This window comes from Carlito syrichta, unplaced genomic scaffold (assembly GCF_000164805.1).
Source record: "Carlito syrichta isolate Samal-C Ts95f unplaced genomic scaffold, Tarsius_syrichta-2.0.1 Scaffold305654, whole genome shotgun sequence".
Lineage (NCBI taxonomy): Eukaryota > Metazoa > Chordata > Mammalia > Primates > Tarsiidae > Carlito > Carlito syrichta.
In genome coordinates, this window is record NW_007249750.1 from 485,637 (window position 1) to 500,990 (window position 15,354).

Here is a 15,354-nt window from a genome sequence, read left to right on the forward strand (position 1 = left end):
CCCAGGTGGGTCTTGAACCCGTGGGCTCAGGCAATCCACTCACCTCAGCCTCCCAAGGTGCGGGATTACAGGCTGAGCCACCGAACCAGCTAGGAGAATTATTTAAGTAGGAAAAAGAAACAAATCCAGTTAGGTAAGCTGAAATTAAGGAAAACACAAAATGCTATAGGAGGAGTAAATCAAGATGTCTAGAATGATTTCACAATTCAGACTTTTAAGCTAGAGAAAAATGAAAAAGCAGAATTTCAATAAACAGGCTTGAGAGTGTAACAGAAGAGAGTAAGCACAGACAGGCTACAGAACACAGTAAGTTCAAAGAAAGTGTCCTATTCAACATAATACTGGAAGTCCTAGCGAGAGCAATCAGGCAAGAAAAAGAAATAAAGGGTATCCAAACTGGAAAAGAAGAAATCAACCTCTACATGCTGACAATATATCTTATTCCTAGAGAATTCTAAAGACTTCTCAAAAGATTCCTGGACTTGATAATTGAATTCAGTAAAGTCATAGGATACAAAATCAACATGCACAAATTAGTAGTATTACTATTCTCCAATAGCGACCAAGCTGGGAATCAAATCAAGAACTCAATTCCATTTACAATAGCAGCCCCAAAACTTAAACACCTAGGAACTTATTTAACCAAGAAAGTGAAAGATCTCTATGAGAACAACTACAAAACACTGATGAAAGAAAGTGTAGAGGACACAGACAAGTGGAAAAACATCCCATGCTCATGGATTGGAAGAATCAACATTGCTAAAATGACCATATTTCCCAAAGTCATCTACAGATTCAACACAATCCCTATCAAACTACCAACGTCATTTTTCACAGAATTACAAAAACGATCCTAAAATTCATATGGAACCAAAAAAGAGCCAGAATCACCAAAGCAATCCTAAGCAAAAAGAACAAAGCTGGAAGCATCACATTACCTGATTTCAATTTATATGACAAGGCTATAGTAACCAAAACAACATGATACTGGTATAAGAGCAGACACATGAACTAATGGCATCCAGAAATAAACCCAAATACTTACAACCAACTGATCTTTAACAAAACAGACAAAAACATACACTGGGGGAAAGGACACCCTGTTCAACAAATGGTGCTGGGAAAACTGGATAGGTAAATGGAGAAAAACGAAACTTGATCCCTTTCTCTCACTATATACAAAAATTAACTCAAGATTGATTAAAGACGTAAATGTCTGACCTGAAATCACAAAATCCTAGAAAAAACACCTAGGCAAAGAATTTATACTAAAATCCCAAAAGCAAATGCAACAAAAACAAAAATAAATAAGTGGGACTTAATTAAACTAAAAAGCTTCTGCACAGCAAAAGAAATAATCAGAGTAAATAGGCAACATACAGAATAGAAGAAGATTATAGTCCTTCGTGAAAATCCAGAATCTACAAGGAACTCAAACAAATCAGCAAGAAATTAACAACTTCATTAAAAAGTGGGCAAATGACATGAACAGACATCTCTCAGAAGAAGATTATACCAATGGCCAAACATATGAAAAAATACTTAACATGACTAATAATCAGGAAAATGCAAATTAAAACCACAATGAGATACCACCTTATACTAGCCATTACCTAAAAATTAAAAAAAGTAAAAAATAAAAAAACAGATGCTGGCACTGATCCGGTGAAGAGGGAATGGGAATGCAAATTAGGATAACCTCTATGGAAATCAGTATGGAGATTTCCCAAAGAACTAAAAGTAGCTCTACTATTCAATGTAGCAATCCCACTATTAGGCAACTATCCAAAGGAACAGAAGTTATTACAAAAAAGACACCCACACTTGGATGTTTACTGCAGCACAATTCACAACTGCAAAGATGTGAAATCAACCTAAATGCCCACTGACTGATCAGTGCATAATGAAAATGTGGTATATATACCATGGAATACTATTCAGCCATAAAAACAATGAAATACAAATTTTTTTTGCAGCAACATGAACGGAATTGGAGAACACCATCCTAAGTGAACTAATGCAGGAATAGAAAACCAAACACCGCATGTTCTCACAAGTGAGAGTAAAACTAAGGATCTGCAAAGTCATATAGAATGGTATAATGGGCACTGGACACTCAAAAGGGGAGAGTAGAAAGGGGTAGAGCGATGAAAAAACACCTATTAGGTACAATGTGCATAGGTGAGGGTACTGGGTACACTTAAAGCCCAGACTTCTTTATCACTATCTAATGCATCCAGATAACCAAAACTATTTGTATACCCTAAAGCCATTAAAATAAAAAGAAAAAAGCAATAAAATAAAAAATGTTTAAAAAGGAAGTGGTCCAGTAGAGCTGAACAAGAACATGTTCTAGAAATAAAGGAGATAAGGTACAGGTCCTAACCTCCTTCCTCTCTCAGAAAGATAAAGTAAATCCATCAACAGATACAAAATACCTTTCTCCTCTTCCTTCATTATCTAACTTTCCTCACTTGAAAGCTCTTACCTTAAAACAAATTTTAAAAACCTTCTATGACTTAAAACATCCTCCCAAGCCACTGCCCCTCTTCCTTCTGCTTTACTAACAACCTTCTTAAATAAATATGCTATCTTGGCTGGGATCGGTGTCTCAGCTTGTAATCCCAGCACTTTGGGAGACTGAGGAGAGTGGACTGCCTGAGCCCGTGGGTTCAAGACCAGCCTGGGCAACTTGATGAGATCTCATCTCTACAAATAAATCAAAAATTAGCCAGGAGCGGTAGCATGTGCCTGTAGTTCCCGCTGCTTGGATACTTGGAAGGCTGAGGTGGAAGGATCACCGGAGCCCAGTAGGTCGATGCTGGGGTGGCCGTGAGTGTGCCACTGCACTCTGGCCTGGGCGACCAAGTGAGACTAACTCAAAAACACACACACGCTATCTTTACTTAACCTCTAGTTCATCCTCTCAACCCACAAAATCCTGCCAGCACTACTCTCTCCCTCTCCCCAAAAAGATACTACACAACTGCTCCTAAATTATCTTCTTCATAGTTGCCAAATCCAACCAATACTTCAAGTCTTTTTTTTTTTTTTGAGTTGGAGTCTCACTCTGTCACCCAGACTGGAGTGCAGTGGGCACTCCCGGCCAACGCAGCCTCGACCTGCTGGGCTCTGGCAATCCTTTCACCTCAGCCTTCCGAGTAGCCAGAATTACAGGTGCGCACTACCACACCCAGCTGATTTTTGATTTATTGTAGAGATGAGGTCTCGTCGAATTGCTCAGGCGGGTCTCGAACCCGCGGGCTCAGGTAATCCACTCACCTCAGCCTCCCAAAGCGCGGGATTACAGGTTGAGCCACCGAGCCCGGCTTCAAGTCTATCTTACTTAGCATCTCTGTGAGTTCTGATCTTCAACTACTCTCCACTCAATTCAAGAACTACTTTTCTCCTGGCTGTCCCTTTACTTCTCTGGTTAGTCTTCAATTTTCAAAGGGTACATCTACTGCCCAATATTCTTTTTGCTCTATTAACTTAGTCTGGAAAAGGAAATACTACAATTTCCAGGAAAGGCTTATGAGAACATTAGAAAATATTTAATATTGAGACTACTCAAGAACACTGAAAGCACAGTCACTATAAATGTAGTTCTCATCACACTTACCTGTCTATGCACTTTTAGCTCTCCAATGTAATAAACTATAAAGTCCTTTACAGCCTATATCTCAGCAGCATTTAGCATAATATCTGCTGTATTTGCAGGCACTCAATACAGATAACACATGAAAGGTAGACCCATTACCACACTCCTGTCATAGGTATTTTTATCACTTTAATCATAACCTCCATAAATGGTAGTCACCCCTTTCTTAAGCTTTTCGAAAAATCAAGATAAATATTCACTTACCAATATTACTTCTTATCACTCTCAAAAGTCTCAGTCACTCAAAGTCACTTCAGGATTTGGGGTTTTAAGTTTGGACCAGAGACAATTCCACAAGGATGAAAAACAGACTCCAGGGTTGTTGCCTGATCTCGTCTCCACACCTCTTCTCCAGATAATATTTCTCAAACTACCTTGAGGCACAAGGAAGAGAGAATTCGGAGTCTGGGATTCCGATTTGGGCCCAGTTATCCATTAACTGGGTGATTCTTCCCAAGATTTTCAGTTTAAGCAAATATTTTTCTTTGTAATGCAAGAATGACACAGTCTCATAAATTCTCAAAAGGAAAAAAAGAAACTAAAGACCCTGGACAGCTGGTCATATAGGCCTTGCTCTTGCCCTCCTCAATTTGACAAAGCTTCTATTACTACCCTTTTTCTGCAGTTACTGAAGGAGTATCCTTCTTCCTACTCAGAGTTGTTTTGGAGTTCATCTTTTCTCACACCTTAGGACCTTTTGGTCAGTTATCTCTGCCACAACTCTCATTTCTGTCTGTAAACATGATCAGCTCTTTCCCATGTTTAGACCTTTCCTTGACCCTACATTCCACCCTCTCTAGTAGCCAGCTTCACTGTCTTTCCCTTAGTTTCCGCATCAGGCTTCTGTACAGAGTAATCATGTCTCTTCTGCCTCACCCTTACTCATTTCTTTAATCCTTGAAATAAGGCATCAGATGCTTCTATCCCCTTCCACACGTGCTATTCTGAAAGACTTTTTTTTAACCCAGTCACTGTGCCCTATCAAATCTTACGCATATTTCTCGTGCCTTTCTTCCTGCTTAGGTATTCCTATAAGAACTTTGAAAAGTACAAATCTGATCATCTACTCTATAGGGTAGTGGTTCTCAAACATTTTGGCCTCGGGAACCCTTTATGCTCTTAAAATTATTAAGGTCCTCAAGAGCTGTGTAGGTGGGTTATACCAATATTTAAAACCCATTATGAATTAAGAATAGGGCAACCCCCTCGGGTCCCCTTCCGCTCTGGGAGCTTTTCTGACCTTTCAATAACTCCTGCTTTAAAAAAAAAAAAAAAAAAGGAATAAAGGTTATTTGTATTTACTACTTAAAACCTATTACATATTAACACAAATAATTTTCCAAGATAAAATAAAAATTTAAAGAGCAGCATTCCTTGACATTTTTGCAAATTTCTTTAATATCTGGTTTACTAGAAGATAGGTGGATTTTCAAATCTGCTTCTGTAATTAATCTGTTACCATGTGTTGTTTTGGTTGAAGTATATGAAGAAAATCAAGTCTCATACAGATACGTAGTTGAAAAAATGAGGAATATTCATATTTTTGGATGGATCTTTAATCTATGTCTTGTTTTGTAGCATCTTATGTTAGTCACTTGACAAATACTGGTTCACTGAGTCATGCACATATTACAAATGTTGACACACCAGTGAATAATATTACCAATCTCATCAGGAATCTTCAAGTATTGAAGAAGATGTTATGCTCATGTGGTGGCAGGAAAATATTTTCCAAAATTCTAATTTTTTCATCAGAGCTCAAATTTTATCACTGGCAACAAATACTGTCAGTTATTTTTTTATAAAGTGACTGGTTTCTTTGTTCACTTTCAAGAAAATGTTTGCCAAATACCCAAAGTCGAATAACCATAGTTTGTCAGTTGTTCTTTCAGTTAAAAAAGTGTTTCATGGGGGAAAAAAAAGAAGCTTTTTCTTCTTGAAACTCAGTCACATAAACACTTTTCCTCGAGACAATAATTATACTTGGATACAAAAGTACTTTACACCGACTTCTCATTTGTCACACAGAATATTAAAGGCATATACTCAAGTGCCAAGAGTTAATGAAATTAATTTTTTTACTGCTTCTTCAAGGACATACATAAGTGAAACTAGCCTTTTCTGGGAACGTGCACCATGAAGAATACAATGATTGCTACTACAGTCTAAAAGCATTGCCTTGATTCCTGCCAAGGTGCCAGCAGTTTTATCCACCCCATTCCTCCTGCATCATCAGTGCAAATATCAACACAGTGAAAAAACAGTAACAATCAACTGATGTTTTAGAATTATGAAAATAGTTTTAGCCGGGCTTGGTGGCTCAGCCTGTAATCCCACGCCTTTGGGAGGCTGAGGTGAGTGGACTACCTGAGCCCGTGGGTTCGAGACCAGCCTGGGCAGCGAGACCTCATCTCTACAATAAATCAAAAAATCAGCCGGGCATAGTAGCGCATGCCTGTAATTCCGGCTACTTGGAAGGTTGAGGCGGAAGGATCGCCGGAGCCCGGCAGGTCGAGGCCGCGGTGGCCAGGAGTGGCCACTGCACTCCAGTCTGGGCTACAGAGTGAGACTTCAACTCAAAAAAAGAAAAGAAAAGAAAATCGTTTTGCCTTTGTGGACCTCTTAAAAAGTTCTGGTGACCACCAGGGGTCCACAGACCTAGCTCTGAGATTTGCAACCATAGAGTAAAGACCAACATCCTTATAGACAGCATAAAAAACACTTCAAGGTCTGGCTTCAGCTTAGTGGCCAAGTTAGATTCCTGGTCGTCTGCTCCTACTTTAATCAAGGGACAACATACACAGAGTTAAGGGCACTAGTTATAAACATGACTATTGATCATTTTTTGCTTATTTGTATGTACCTGAGCAACCACCATACACATCAAGATACAGAACATTTCCAACACTCTATAAGGTTTCCCTCTGCTGCCCTCTCCCACTCTTTATGCTCCCCCAACCCACACAGAGTTTACTATTAAAACTTATGTTGTTACCAACAAGTTCTGCCTACTTTTGAACCTCTTACAAATACAATCATATAGGTACTCTTTTGGATCTGGTTTTTTCACTTATATCTACATGTTGCAGTGTAGTACAGTAGTTTTTTACTACCATGCAGTCCTACATTATAGTTGCAGATATATCACAATGTATTTATCCCTATTGCTGCCTTTGGGGATACAGAAAAGAGTTAAAATAGCAGCCTGAATGCTGTCTTTCAGTTGGCATTTAAGAATCTGGATTTCAAGTTCCCACCGTTCCCAGAACTGATAGGAGTGATTTACTCTTCCTAAACTGAACAAACAATATGATTTATGCTAAACACCTTTCCTCCCAGAGTCTGAAATTTTTGAATACTTCAGGCAGAGGCTCCCTATTTTAATCAGTTCTCAATTACAAACAAACAGACCCAAAAAACCCACCCTGAGTGTCAAGATTCTAACAAGTTTTTTCTGGCTGGCAACATTTTACATGTGTTGTCAGTTGTGGGGGAATTAAACTATATCCTGTGTAACTTCCTTGGGAGAGGACGCTTGGAAGCTTGTACTGGACTTTTCCCTATGTACATTTTTCCCTTGATGATTTTTCTCTGTATTCCTTAGCTGTGATGTTAGCTGTGAGTATAACTACATGTTGAGTCCTGTGAATCCTAGTGATGATCTTGGGGCATGATCTTGGGGACCCCTGACACAAGAGTCACTATGTTGTTGTTTTCCTTTGAGAGATGAGGGTCTCGCTACATGGCCCAAGCAGAACTCGAACCCCTGGGCTCAAGGGATCCTCCTGCCTCAGCCTCCCATGTACTAGAGGTACCATGCCCAACTTGTTTTTTTCTTCGTATTTTGAACATTATTGAACTATGAATATTCTGGTGTATACTTTTGTATATTCATATGTACTCATTTCTCTTGCATATAGGAACACAAATACAATTGCTAATAGGCTAGCACCCCTTTGCACTTAAAATTTTAGCAATACTGTACTTATAGTTGCCTAAAAACAGCCCTGTTTCATACCTCCTTGTCTTTGTACATGTTGTTCCTTTTGTCCAGAATGCCACCCCCATCCACTACTTTGACCAAACCATTCAATCTTTTACCTGCCTACTACCCATGTTATTCTGCATATATTTATTGTTGGGCTTACAATATAGTGTAAGTTATTTGTGTGTCTGTGTTCCTATTAGGTTATTAATTCCTTAGGAGTTGGGATTTTGTTATTTGTCCTCTTATTTCTAATTTATCCCGAGTGGTCTCTGACATATATAATAAAAAAAGCAATCAATAAATACAATTGTAGTCTTTGGATTCCAAGCATCAGATTACATCGTTCATGGGTTCTTTGTATGGAATTGTCTTTGGTCCAAACTTCATACCCCAAATCCTGCAATGACTTTGAGTGGTTGAGAGCTCTGATAGTGAGAAGTAGAATTAGTGAATATTTATCTTTATCTTAGGTGTGGAGGAAGGTGGGGGGGTGAGGAAGGTGGATAGGAAGGATCCAGGAAAAGGCCCTCTCATTCAGAGTTCACCACCCAGCTTGGGAGATACAACAATCTATTTAGACCAAAGGAGCAAGGGTCAGAGGGATATCTGATCTGGGGAGCAATGAGAACACTAGCATGGTGGGGCTCGCCACAGAGTAGTGGGTGTGAATAGATAAGAACGCTTGAACAGGACAGTGGAAAAAGAAGATTGAAAATATTCAGGCTAGGGAGACTTGAACTAGCAAAGTAGCAATGGAATGGAAAAGGAATATAAGAATACGGGGGCTAAGGGAGACACAAAGTTAGTATCACATCAAGGCTTTATAGTTACAGAAACTGGGAAAAGATTTCCAAAGAAAAGCTGCAAGTATGTACTTATCCAACATTTTTCTATACTGTGGCCTCTAATGATTAAAAAACAAAACAAAGACAAAACCACCCAAATACAGTTCTAGCCCCCAAGAGGACACAACAATCTAGTTTAAAATATTAGAAGAATTAAGCCAGGCTTGGTGGCTCAGCCTGTAAGTAATCCCAGCACTTTGGGAGGCTGAGGTGAGTGGATTGCCTGAGCCTGCGGGTTCGAGACCCGCCTGGGCAACTTGATGAGACCTCATCTCTACAATAAAATAAAATAAAAAAATTAGCCGGGTGTGGAAGTTCACGCCTGTAGTTCCAGTTACTTGGAAGGCTGAGGCGGAAGGATCGCTGGAGCCCAGCAGGTCGAAACTGCGGTGGCCAGGAGCGAGCCACTGCACTCCAGTCTGGGTGACAGAGTGAGACTTCAACTCAAAAAAAAAAAAAAAAAAAAAAAAAGAATTGGGTGGAGGATATAGAATCAGATTAGCCCCAAGAAACGAGGAAAGAGAAGAAATTCTGTTTTTAGACCTGCTGGGTTTAATGTGCATTGGTAAGAAATACACATTCACTAGCCCAATCAGAAGTATAGGCAGGTCTTCAGAACACGCAAGGCTAAAGAGCTCAATCCAAAATTTGATCACATAGGGAACTAGTGTTCCTATAGAAATATTTGGGCCCCCTGAACAAGGAGGCAGGATTGATTCAACAGACTGAACTGTAAGGAATGTGGCATGGGGAGGAAGGGGGGAAGCAAGCCTGCAAGTGCCAAGACAAGAGTGATCAGATAAAAAAAACAAAAAGTAGGAAGCCACAGTGTCTTATGAATTAAGTAGAAATTTTTAGTAAAATAAGATAATCAGAGGCCAACATAGGTCAAGATATATGAATTCCTGAAGTAGTACTAGTTAGAAATGAGAAAATCTTGGTTCTAGTTCTGGCTTTATTACCCACTTACTGTTTAAAATTAAAACAATCACTTATCATTCTAAACCTAATTATCCTTGTTCATAATAAAAAGAGAAAGTCAGAGATTATAATCTGAGTTTGGTGTTAACTCCAAATTATACCTCGCAGACCAGTCTCTAACACCTTTTGAACTTCAAAACAATTCCAAGATTACAGCTTTAAGAAACAAACAAACAAACAAAAAGCCCCAGGAGAAAGGGCAGGCTCAGGAGACAGATGGTGTCAGAGTCAGAACCCAGTAGCATAGGAGCAGAATGCAGAGAGCACAGGTGTTAAATAGTAAGAGATTAAGTGTTCTGTCAAAAGACAAATCCAGCCTGCCCTTCAAAGTATTACTCTTTATCAACAGAGGAGACAGCTACTCCCACAACCTTTACAAAGAGGACTGCAGGCCGTGATGCTAAATCCATCAGGATGGTACATAAAGCAGCATATTATGCTGGCCAAGAAAAAAGAACTGGTAAACACTATTAAGTCAAGTTACTCCTAGAATCAACAGCTACTTGCAATTGTGACCCATTTTTAACATACAAATCCACCTTTAGACTTGCCCTCTGGGGATTCTCCAATTACTTCAAGGGAAGTCATCACAAAACACCTTTAAAAAAATCAAAACAAAAAGTGCTAAGGCACTATAATCTAAAATGACTGCTTCACCACACAGGAACACTAATACTTTTTTTTTAAAAAGTAGAATTCAAAGGTTATCCATGCCTAAATGTTCTCCTGAACTACTGAAAATAAACCTCAACCCCAAGTCAAGAATTTCCCATGCTCACATTATTCAGAAACACATTATATATTAAGGCAGCAAAATAATTCCTACCAGGAGTCTTTTTAACACCCAGTAACAAAACTCATTGTAAATTGTATCTACTACATGAATTTAGCACTCTGAAAATTGCAAACTAACTTTTTATGGCCAGTCAGATGATTTTCCTATGAAAATATGAAACATAGCACATATTATGTACCTTTAGTTCGATCTTTCCAGCCAGCTAACTTTAATGGAGAAATGCCTTGTTTGGGGGTCCTATTTTCAACATTAAAATTTTCAACATTTGGAATGTGTGCTCTCAAATGATGAAACTCAGAAACAGGCTTAACTAAAAACAGGCTGCAACAACGGCAGGAAAAAAAAAAAAAGGGCAGTTCCAAAGCTGCAATGTGGAGGGCAAAGGAGGTGGAGTTCACAGTATTAAAAAAATTTAAGAAACACCGAAAAGGTGCAATCAGTGCTTCTTGGTTTGATTTCAAACACTTAGAAGCAAAATTCTCCTCCACCCCAACCTCTAGGTTTAACCCTCTTCCTACCCCTATGCTCCAGGAGCTTTCTGGAAAATTCTCCCCAGAGTCAGTACAGTTTATATACAGCCTAGGAAAAGCAGATTTGCAGAACAGGAGATTAGCACAGCTTTTCCATAGCAGAGAAAATAACTTGCTATTTGATCCCATGATTCTTTTACTAACTTTACCTACTGAAGACAACAGTCTAAACATTAATATCTGGGTTTGGTATGTATTCTCGTTCCCAACTTTCAGTCGGAAGTACAAATCCACTAATTAATTTGCCCTTTAAACAAGCATAATTTTAGGAATGGTCATTTCGCTAAGGGACCTGAAATTACTGAAAGAGAAAGTTTGAAAGATAACATCGAGCATGTAAACATGAAAATACCAACAGAGAACTACTTGAGTTACCTCGCACCCCACCCCCCCAACACTGAACTCATAGCTGAGTGCTTGGCTCATAAAAGTTGCTAAAGAAACGGCTACAGGCAGGTAACATATTAAAGTTTCTATCTTTCCAAAAACTTCCCATGACACAGATAAGAAACTTATCCACCTTGTATTTGAGTCTGCATTCTCACAGAAAAAAAATCTCTTCAGCAAAGGCTTTGAGTATGCTCTTTGTTTCAAATCTTTGGAAATAAGATACAGAAAAAAGTATATTTTACACACATACCCCTTTTATACCTACTAGTGTGTTTGTGTATAATGGTGGCATTCTAAGTTAGAATTTAAACCCCAGACCCTAATTCCTGGAGCAGGGCAATTTTATGGAAAGTTTATCCCAGAAGTCTTTACCATATACTGCTAAAAAACCTTTATTAATTCTTCCTGGAAACCTAAGAGACAGCATTATGGGAACTGTAGCTAAGTTTGAAAGTAGAGCTTTAGTAAGCTCTGTTTTACTTCCTCCCCCACCCCCCAGGCTGAAGTGCAGTGGCACTGTTATAGCTCACTGCAGCCTTGAACTTCTGGGCTCAAGGGATCCTCCCACCTCAGCTTCCTGGGTAGCTGAGACTTCAGGCAGCACCAATAGGCTCAGCAAATGTTTTGTTGAGACGAGGGTCTTCTCCCTATGTTGGCCAACCTGGTCCTGAACTCCTGGCCTCAAGTGATCCTCCTGTCTTGGCCTCCTAAAATGCAGACATTATAGGTGTGAGCCACCACACCCAGCCCCATTTTACTTGTATAACTCTTAAAGCAATTACATAATTTAAAACTTGCCTTGCCTCAGAAGTAAAAAGTTACTGAAATTTAAACTTTCCTGCAAAAAAAAAAAAAAAAAAACTTTTGTGCAGAGTGTTTGGAGGGTCACCCCCACAGTGGGAGGAGCCTGCCTTCTCCAGACCTCTGGTTCTCAGGATCAGCTAACTTCTCCAATGCATGTTGTGGAATGATAGACACAGCACATTCCTCCTAATATGAGCACTGCTGTACTAACACTCAGAAGACCCAACTGACTTCTGCAGCAGCCAGAGATTTCTACCAAAGCAGTTAGGTTCACTGTCCCCATAAACGTGGCCAGTCCACAGACCATTACTTATTTTTCTACAACGTACACCACCAATAACCCCTTGAAACTCTGATATACCAAAACACACCACGTAATAGACTGGGCAATGGCACGAGAAAGACCTACGTTCACACCCAAATCCATCACTTAACAGCCCTGTGACTTGATTTCTGAATGTTTCTTCAATTGCAACATGGGGGAAAGTTCAACATGGATGTTTTAAGACAGATCACAAACTAGCCTTCAGATTGAATCCAACCTTAAAGACATGTTACACTTGGTCCACACAGTGTTTAAAATTTAACTACTGCATTTGAAAGTGAGGAGAAACCGGGCTCAGTGGCTCAGCCTATAATCCCGTGCCTTTGGGAGGCTGAGGTGAGTGGACTGCCTGAGCCCGCGGGTTCGAGACCTGCCTGGGCAGCGAGACCTCATCTCTACAATAAATCAAAAAATCAGCTGGGCGTGGTAGCGCATGCCTGTAATTCCAGCTACTCGGAAGGCTGAGGCGGAAGGATCGCCAGAGGCCAGCAGGTCGAGGCTGCAGTGGCCGGGAGCAGCCACTGCACTCCAGTCTGGGCAACACAGTGAGACTCCAACTCAAAAAAAAAAAAAAAAAAGAAAGTGAGGAGATTCATCAAAAGAGACTGCCAGCTTAATTTGGGAAAAAGTCAAAGATCCATCACTTCTGGGCCCACGTTTTTGCTTGGCAACAATCAGCTAGTGGCTGCTCCCTTTAGAGAGGCACATACTCTGTAGTTCAGCCATCACTACTTTTCCTTTCTCTTCCTTTGCTCCTGTATGTTACCTCGGCCCTTCTAGGGTTTAGGTTTACTAACTTTTTTGAGTTGGAGTCTCACTCCGTAGCCCAGGTTGTACTGCAGTGGCACACTCATCGCCACTCCAGCATCCACCTGCTAAGCTCAGGCGATCCTTCCGCCTCAGCCCTCGAAATAGCCGGAACTACACGCACGCTCTACCACACCCAGCTAATCTTTTGATTTATTGTAGAGATGAGGTCTCACCAAGTTGTCCAGGCTGGTCTTAAACCTGTGGGCTCAGGCAATCCTCTCACCTCGGCCTCCCAACGACCTGGGATTACAGGCTTGAGTCACCGTGCCGGGTCTGCAAACCATTTTTAAGGATTAAAAACAAGAGTAACCCTTGTGCCTAGAGAGAATGCTTATTAAGGCAGCTATTATCAACAGCTCACTCGTTAAGTTTGGTGCTGAGCCTGGAGTCCTACTACTTTATCATCATCCTCCATTTTCAGCTTCATGGGCACTGGTTTGTTCACTAAAGTGAAAGAAAGCCATTCCTATGTCAAATGCCTAATCCAAACTGCAAATGTTTCCATGATCATCCCCCACATGCTTCAGCTTTCTAACCACCTATCTGCTGCACAGGCTGGCACAACCTCCCTCCCACATATGGGGGCCTAGGCCAGGGAGTTTATAAGAAAACCGTTCAGAGGGGGGAAGGCAAGTACTTTTATGTTACAAAGGTTGACTTCCACATACAGTATTTAACTTCCAAGTCCTATTTCTATAAATTGAGCATATACTGCCAGGCCACCCAAGTTTAAATCACTGAGATAAAACAACAACAACAAAAACCCTACAACGCGCTCGGCCCCAAACAAGCTCCATGGGTAAAGATAAAAGACCAGTGGTGAGTTCTGAACACCATCCTCAGGGGTTTCCAAAGCCGACAGCCCGGCTGAGCTCCAGAAGTAGAAATTCCATTTTCACCCCTTCCTACTACGAGAAAAACAGATTAGGAAAACAATTACCAACTTGAGGCTTCCAAGATTCTGTTCTGCCTGCCTGAGTTTACTTTTATTTTTTAACCCACAGACTGTCCCCAGACTCAAAGCGAGCACGAGCCTAAGGATGCAAACTATTCTCAACAGACACTTCCCGCTGACACAGACCACCACTGTCACCTGAGGGGCAGTCAGGAGGCAGGCGGAACACCTGTGCCTTCCAGACAACGGAATCCAACCCACCTGCCACTCGTCCCAACAAATGATGCAGACCACTAGTTTACTCAGGTGTTAGGAGAAAAAGCCGGAGGAAGAGCGGCAGCCAGGGAGACCAAAGGAAGCAGTTGCCAGAGAAATGCAGCGTTATTCAGCGAGCCTGAAGCCCGGGAGGGGGGTGGGGGGGTACGCGGCCTTCCTCCCCAGGCTCGCAGCCAGCAACCCCGGCATCCGAGGGCCAATCTGTGTCTTCGCGCAGCCGACTCTTTGCCCCATAAGAGTAACCCCATGAGCGCCCTGTGCGAAGGGGCAGTGCCTGCGAGGAGCCGAGTGCCACCTAAACCACGGACGTGCCAGTGTCCTGGAGAGCCCCAGGGACCGCCTGGTCTGTTTCGCTTCCGGAGCAGCACCGGGCCACGGACAGGATCTCTGGCCTTTCTGGGAGTAACCCAACAAAACCCTGGTGGCCTCGACCGCAGAGAACCCCACGAGAGAGGACAAAGCCCTGGGAACGATGCCGACCAAAGGGGAGGACGGTCCTCACCACCTGAGCCCCACTCTCCCCAGGACTCCAGGCAGGCACAGGCCTTCCCACCCAGTTCACTGCCCAAGTGAAGTGACCTGCCACTGCTCCGCCAAACCTCAGGCCAGACCTGGAGGACGCATCAAGTCCCCACCAGAGTTTGGGCACCTAGCCTCGTCCCGAACTGAGGAGAACCACCAACCGTGAGGTCACATGCACACTTCTCGCCAGGCCGCAGGGTCGGGAACGCAGAGACTAACGTGGTCCAGCTGCTCCACGCCTGCGCCACCTCCGCAGCCCGCACGTCTATCCTAGGCCGCACTCCCCCACCCCCAAACCTGCCAGTCCTGCAGGTCTAGCCTGGCCACCCACCCACGCGCAACCCTACCTGGCCAGCCCGGTCCCTGGCACTCCGTAGCCAAGCTAAGGTGTGAAGCCACGTGACCTCCCGGGCTAGGGAAGCACCCCCGACAGCACGAGGGACTTGATCCCTCCGCCTTAAAGGGGCCATGCCCGCCGCCATCGTGGCGCCCTCCACTGACCCAGGCCCTCAGCAGCCCCGCCCCGCACGG

At 42.1% G+C, this 15,354-nt stretch overlaps 1 protein-coding gene across 2 annotated transcripts in view; it reads right to left on the reverse strand.

Moving 5' to 3' along the window:
- Positions 1 to 15,354, reverse strand: part of CPEB1 (cytoplasmic polyadenylation element binding protein 1) — a 113,454-nt gene that overhangs the window by 97,038 nt on the left and 1,062 nt on the right. The window lies entirely within an intron of this gene.